This window comes from Macrotis lagotis, chromosome 2 (genome assembly GCF_037893015.1).
Source record: "Macrotis lagotis isolate mMagLag1 chromosome 2, bilby.v1.9.chrom.fasta, whole genome shotgun sequence".
Taxonomy (NCBI): domain Eukaryota; kingdom Metazoa; phylum Chordata; class Mammalia; order Peramelemorphia; family Peramelidae; genus Macrotis; species Macrotis lagotis.
Genome location: NC_133659.1, coordinates 237,281,278 through 237,289,056, shown reverse-complemented (window position 1 = coordinate 237,289,056; position 7,779 = coordinate 237,281,278).

The following is a 7,779-nucleotide window of genomic DNA, read 5'->3' as shown; positions in this document are numbered from 1 at the left end:
CTGGGGAAGCTTAAGCATTGCCCTTTTTATATGACTTCCCTAGTACTTTTACTAAAGACTCTCAGAAAAGTCCATGTAAAGCATATCTAATACAGGCAGAATTTACAGGCAGAAATCATAAAAGCCCTCAAACACAGTTATGCAGATTCTATGAAGAACATTTTACAAAGCCTATCAAAGATGACTGTTTCCCTAGAACTCAGAAAGTACCTGCCTTTGTGCCTTTAAAGGTCTTCTCTAATTCAAGGGCAATTAAGAAAAAAAAGGAATGAAAAACCAAAATTCCAAAATTATTCAGAAACCCTTCCTTAAGGGATTTTTCAGAAAACATGGGACTTTATGGTCAGTAATTTAAAATCTGGGTTCAACACTTTGATCCTCAGGAGAGAAACTAAATTTATTGACTAAAAACTATTCCATAATTCATTTAGCTTAGAAGGTCATCTAAATGGAGTGTCTAGACAAAATCTAAGTGTCCCTTTTTATAGAGAGGATAACAAAATTTTGTTACAAGTATCTGTAATATTGTGGAATTTCCTTGTATATCTTCACATATTTCCTATGGATTCCTATACAAAGGACATCAAAATTTGCTCAGTGGAGTCCTCCTACTGCAAGGAAAACTATGAATGAATTTCACAGTTTTAGTTTGACAAGTTATAAAACAGTCAGGTAAGTTCTAAATCTGGAGTGTCCCAAAATGGAGTAAGCAGTTATTGTTCATTTTTAAGGGTTTCTATGCTAGCAGACTAGCACTACAGTCCATAAGGTTCTCACAATAAATGAAATAAGAATTAAAGACTGAAAAATTTCAAGCAATTTATAATTAAATGGTTGGGTACTTTTGACCAAATGAGTGTAGCAATACAATAGATATCATTTTATAAGCATTTATACAAGCAAAAGATTTTAAAGGAACTGGTCCAACTTATAAAGGGAATATATATCTAAAAATAAAAATTTTAGTTTTTCCTCTAGTGGATATTCTCTAGATATCTGAAACTAGAGTTTCCACAGTGGAATTTCCTGGTGGAGAAATCTCTCCAGTGATTTGCAAGGATGCAAATTATCACAAAGTCTATACTACGGTTAATTCTTCTAACTTGTAATAAACTAGTAACTTAGGTTCTCTCTTTAGATCAAGAAGGTGGTTAAGCTAACAAGTTAAGCATACCTCTGGGGACTTTGAATGACTGGAATTTTAGCATAAATCAGTCTATAGGTGAAGCAATCAATTGGTGAAAAATTCCAGGTTTGGGAGTACCTTGAAAAGGCAGACCCTTGCACCTGCATCAGATGGCAAACTGGAACGGGTTGGTAGTGAGCCCAGAGGCAGTGTTCTAGTCTTCCTCTTCTCCCCTCTCTATCCCCACCATGTCATAGGAAATCTCTGGCAAGTTTGGAGACAATATATCCCACTGGGAGCAGAGAAGAGAAAGTTAGGACAATCATGGATTTATATGGGAACAGAAGAATAAAGTATCTTACAGGGCTGTGATGCTTTGTAATGGAGAATGCTGATTATAGATCAAAGAAAACAGCTTAATCATGAGTTTTGAATTTACCGTTTGACTACATGTGTTCTATATAGTTAGAGACCATTCTTCTTATATGTCAAGGAGTCCCCTGAACTTGTCTTTTTGAATCTTTATATTTTCCGGAAACACTGGACCCAGAGCATGCAGGAGGCCCTGAATGTGTCCACAAGACCCAACCCCCTTTCCCACCAGCTGACAAAATTTGTTTGCTGCTGTTATAAAAATGCACACTTCTCATATAGATATGCATGTTAATTTCTCTTGTAATAAGCCTAGTTTTCATGTACGTTCTCAGGAAGTTTTGATTGCCTATTGACAGGGATCTGTGTGTACCTGTGGAAGATCATATCCTAGACCTTTCTTTTTTGGAGAGGGGACAGAGATATTTTGTACTAATTGTGCTTGTGAGTGAATAGTTTTTCTAAGCTCATATTAGTTTGATTTTTTTTTAGGTTTTTGCAAGGCAAATGGGGTTAAGTGGCTTGCCCAAGGCCACACAGCTAGGTAATTATTAAGCGTCTGAGACCGGATTTGAACCCAGGTACTCCTGACTCCAAGGCTGGTGCTTTATCCACTATGCCACCTAGCCACCCCTAGTTTGATTTTTTTAATTCAAATTTTAAGATATACATTCCTTCCCTCCTGTCCCTGTCCCCATTTTTCCATCAATAAAACAAGAGAGTGGGGCAGCTAGGTGGTGCAGTGGATAGAGCACCAGACCTGGAGTCAGGAAGACCTGAGTTCAAATCCGATCTCAGACGCTTAAGAATTACCTAGCTATGTGACCTTGGACAAGTCACTTAGCCCCATTGCCAAGCCAAAAAAAAATCTCAAAAAAAATAAAACCTTGTCACATATATAATCAAAACAAGATCCCACATTAGTTATGTTCAAAAAGAAACAGCTCAATTTGTACTTTGAGTCTATCACTTCTCTATTAGAAGGTGGGTATTAAGTTTCATCTCAAGTCTTCTGGAATTGTGTTTAGTCAGTATTCCTGAGTCTTTCAAAGTTGTTTGTCTTTACAATATTCCTATTAATGTACAAATTGTCTTCCTGGTTTTGCTCATTTCACTCTGTATCAGTTTCATTTATTTTAAAGATTGTACCAAGTGTGACTTTCAGCTAAACTTCCTAAGAAGAAGTTTTTTTGTGAGGGAAAAACAGACCTCAGTTTTACCTTTACCCTAGTTCTCCTCTCCTTTGTCCTAATATCCTATCCTTTTGGTTGGAAGAGGATCTTGAAAAATCTCAAAAGCTCCAGGGGATTTTGGATTTCCCATGTTACCATAAGTGTCCTAGTGGCATCCAGATCAGCAGAAGGTAGTGATGGCATTGGGAGATGAGGACAGTCTAGACAATTTTGCAGGTCCAGAGTATCCCACAAACAGAAGCAAAAGAGTTTCAACAACTAAGGCCTGTATCCTTGGCCACATTGCTCTCTAAGCTTTATTCACTTTCCCTTGGACTTTATATGTAGTTGTGGGGAAGGATGCTATTGACATTTGGAAGAATGCTTTGAACTAAATGTCTTTACTTCCTTAGTAAATACCCCATTCTAAAAGCTACTTTAGGCTGACTGGCTAAATGATTCTCATCTGTTGATCTTACAGAGAAGCATTCCAGAGGCACCTTGTATTGATATTAAAGTTGATATTAAACATTAGATATTCACCTCTGACTCCCTTAGGGGTGTTCCTAGGACCCTAATAGGGAGACAGACTCTCATTTTGAGACCTGTGATTCATCTGTGTGAAAAGGAGTTAGGATAAGGTTATCTCAATCCTCAAATCAGTGTCATGAGGTGCCTAAAATTAACCTGCCCATAATAAAAGAGACTTCCTTAAAGGGTTCACAGTCCCTTCCAATGTAGAAGACCTTAAATTTTCCTCACTATCTGAAACACCCTCTCCTTCCAGAAGCCCTTTTATAGGGCTTGGCATCTCAAATATAGGATGATTTTATTGGTTGACATATGATGCATGGGTTAAAAGAGACAAAACAATGTCAGGGTTACGAGTTGAGCAAGGCAAAAAGATCTTCATTGACTACTATGAGTATGCTTATAAGATGGAGGGAATCTTTCTTAGATTAGATAGGAGATGGTATGGGCTATACCTGTTGACTAGGAGGTCATAAATTGGTCATAAAATGGTCACTCACTTATGTTGGATGAGAGAAAATGGTCTGGAGATGCAAAAATAAGTTGGAGAATTCTCTATGTAGTTGAGTCACCTCTGTCACACTGGGCTTTGTCATCAAGACAAAGAAAAACAAGGGTGGAGGGCCCCTAGCTAGCTTCCTATGATTATGAAAGTGATCTTAACATCTGCTGTTTATAGCTCTGAATCCTAATATAGAGAACTTATAATTACTTACATATGGAATCATATCAGATTGGTTGATACTGATTAGAATTTTGAGTAAGGGTCCTCACTCATTAAATCCATTTTCTCATTCAGGAGTGGCACTTGTGAGTCTTGGGCAAGAAAGGAGGTTAATTTCTTTTCCTAAGTTTCTCTGCTCCCATTGGGTATAATCAAAGACAGGTTTTACACAAAATTTACACAATATAAATGCAAAGTAATTTGGTAATGGTAATAGAGAGTGGAGGAAAACCTTAACAATTGGGGGAAAATGGTGGATAGAGCACCAGCCCTGGATTCAGGAGTACTTGAGTTCAAATCTGACCTCAGACACTTGATAATTACCTAGCTGTGTGGCCTTGGGCAAGCCACTTAACCCCACTGTCTTGCAAAAAAAACCCCTAAAACAATTGGGGAAAATGAAGAATGTATCATGTGGGAAATGACTCTTGATACCTTGAAGGAAGTTATGAATTCCAAGAGGTAGGTGAAGACTGTGAGCATTCCACAAATAGGGTAACAGTTAGAAACAGATGGAATCCTGATTAAGGGGAAGGACAAGTAGACCAAGTTGGCTAAAATGTAGAGTATATAAAGAAGAATATTTAATAACAAAAAGAATAGGCTGGAGCAAAACTGTGAAGGACTTTAATTATTTAATGTCATTTGTTTTTAAATTCTATTTTTATTTTTTTATTTTTTTGGTTTTTGCAAGGCAAACAGGGTTAAGTGGCTTGCCCAAGGCCACACAGCTAGGTAATTATTAAGTGTCTGAGACAGACTGAGACCAGATTTGAACCCAGTTACTCCTAACTCCAGGGCTGGTGCTTTATCCACTGCACCACCTAGCCACCCCTTGTTTTTAAATTCTAAAGGCAAAAGGGAGACATGGGAGCTTCCTGAGAAGGGGAAGAGTCATGATCAGAATATCAGTTTGGCAGCTATATGGAAGAAAGATTGAAGAGGGATTAGATTAGAGAAAGGTAGACTAATTTGGAGGCTATTACAGTAGTCCAGGCAAAAGAGTAGTGGTCACTTAAACAGAAAAAAGGTAAGGATACAGCTACTGTGAAGGACTCGGTAACGCATTAGGAGATGAGGGAGAATTAAGAGTCAATGACTGAGGCTGCAAATCTGAATGATTCAGAGAAAGGTAGAACTTTTGATAGAAATAGGGAAGTTAGAAGGACAGGTTTAGAAGAAAAAAGTTCCAGTTTGGACATGTTGATTTTAAGATAATAAAAGAATATTTAGTAGAAATATCTAGCAGTGATCTTGTGATATAAGCCTGGACCTCAAGGAGCATAATGATGGATATATTTTTATACTTGATTATTTGCACAGAGATGATAAATTAACTCATAGGAAATGAGATTATAGAGAGATTTTTGAAAGAAAACAGAGTCCTGGGGTATACTAATAGAAGATATGATAATGATCAAGGAAAGATGACAGTTGAAAACCTTGACTTATATTTCACTGAAAAAAATTGATTACATTCACTGAGAGCTTCTCTCCTCTTCGTAATCTCACAATTCTCAGGTGCCTTCTCCTACTATTTCCCCTTTTACTTTTATTTCACATGAAGAGGGGACCCTTCTCATCAAACTGCTCTCCATGCACAAATGATGTCATTCCATTTTGTTTCTCCAGAAAATTGTCTTTTCCATCATTCCTATTTTCTTAGCTTTAGTTTCTTCCAGTCTACTGGCTACTTCACTTTTACCTACAAACATGACTATGTCTCTCCCATCTTCAGAAAGCCACTTAATCTATCCATCTCTAATAGTGATAATCCTCTCTCTTCCCACTTTTTTGTGGCTAAAATCCTTAAGAAGATCATCTATAATAAGTGCTTCCAATACATATTTCATTCTCTTCTTATCACTCAATTTCTTTTTTTTTTTTTTGCAAGGAAAATGGGGTTAAGTGGCTTGCCCAAGGCCACACAGCTAGGTAATTATTAAGTGTCTGAGACCGGATTTGAACCCAGGTACTCCTGACTCCAGGGCCGGTGCTTTATCCACTGCACCACCCCTTATCACTCAATTTCTCTCAACTGCTCTCTCTGAATGTTCTAATTGTCAAAATCCAAAGGATTTTTCTCAATCTTCTTTTTCTTTGACCTCTATATATCCTCTGCCAGTCACCAACTTCTCCTTTTTACTCTTTTCTTTAGATTTTCATGACACTACTCTCTTCTACTTCCCCTCTGTCACTGATCACCACCAATTCTTTTGCTGGATCTTTATCCAAGTCACACTTTGTGGATACACCCTAAGGCTCTGTCCTGGGCTCTTTTTCCTCTATTCTGTCTGACTTGGTGACTCAGTCAGTTCCCAGAGGTTCTACTACCAAGCCTAGTCAGATGACAATTAGATTCATCCAATCACACAATTCCATCAATTTCTTATTAGACATTTCAAAATGGATGTCCCACAGCCTCTCCCTGAACCCTCACCTCCTCCCAATTTTCCTATTCCTGTTGAGGGTATGACCATCTCACACTCTCACCCCTTTCTTCCTGTCTACCAAATCAGTTATAAAGTCCCATTGTTTTTAATTTTTATATCTCTTGTATATGCCCCCTTCTCTGCTCTTACCTGTCACTACCCTGGTGAAGGTCCTCATCACCTCTTGTTGGTGATCAAGCCTCTCCCCACTCTACTCAGCTGTTAAATTTGATCTTCCTAAAATGCAAGTATTATCACACCAATCTTTCTTCCCCCACCCCCAACCAACTCCATCCAATAAACTCCAGAGACTTTGTGGCACCTCCAAAATGAAACATAAAAACCCTTGACAACCTAGTCCCTTCCTACCTTTCCAGTCTTCTTATACCTTAGCGCCCCCCCCCCCCCCCCCCCCCCCCGGGATCTAGTGACAAGGATCTCCTTACTGTTCCTCCAATATGACATTCCATCTCTAGAATCTGGGTATTTTTACTGGTTATCTCAAGTGACTGGAATGTCCTCCCTCCTTATGTTTCCAATCTTCCCTCTCTTTCTTCAAACATTCTTCAAGACTCAAGAAGACTTTGTTTACATGAAGACTTTCAAAGTCATTTTAAATCTCAGTGCCTTCCCTCTGAGATTATCTTTAATTTTCTTGTTGATTTCTATTGATTTTCTATTTGATTTCTGCATAAGTGCTTGCATGTTATTAGATTTTGAATTCCTTGAGAACAGTGTCTGTTTTTGGATTTTCCTTATATTTCCAGCATTTAGTACAGTTTTTGACATTAACTGGTACATACTTTTTGAATTTATTTAACTTTAGAATGGATATAATTGACTTTTCCTTCCTTTTATCTCCTATTAAGAAATAGCACCCCATGTGTGCATTCTTTTGTATAGATTTTTTAAATCTTATTCTCTTTTGACTGCTTTCCTTCTTGTTCTTCAAATCTCCTTGTCCCTTGACTTACCTTACAGAAAAAGTGTTATTTTTATACTATGGTTTTGAATACTTTGATATATATATATATATAGACTAAATTTCTTTTGTCGTTATTTTGCTTAATAATGGGTAGATTGAAATTTTCACTTTTCTCTTAAAAAAAAAAGGACCAAAGGAAACTTGGACAAGTTATAGTCTTTGGACTAGTCAGTCAGTTAAGTATTAATTTTAGGTTTTTGCAAGGCAATCGGGGTTAAGTGGCTTGCCCAAGGCCACACAGCTAGGTAATTATTAAGTGTCTGAGACTGGATTTGAACCCAGGTACTCCTGACTCCAGGGCCAGTACTTTATCCACTTCACCACCTAGCCACCCCTGAGTATTAATCTAAAAAGTATTAATTAATCATTGTGCCACATGCTATGTTTGTCCTTCATTCCTGAAGAAGACCATGACATGAGGGAGGAGATGCCATGAC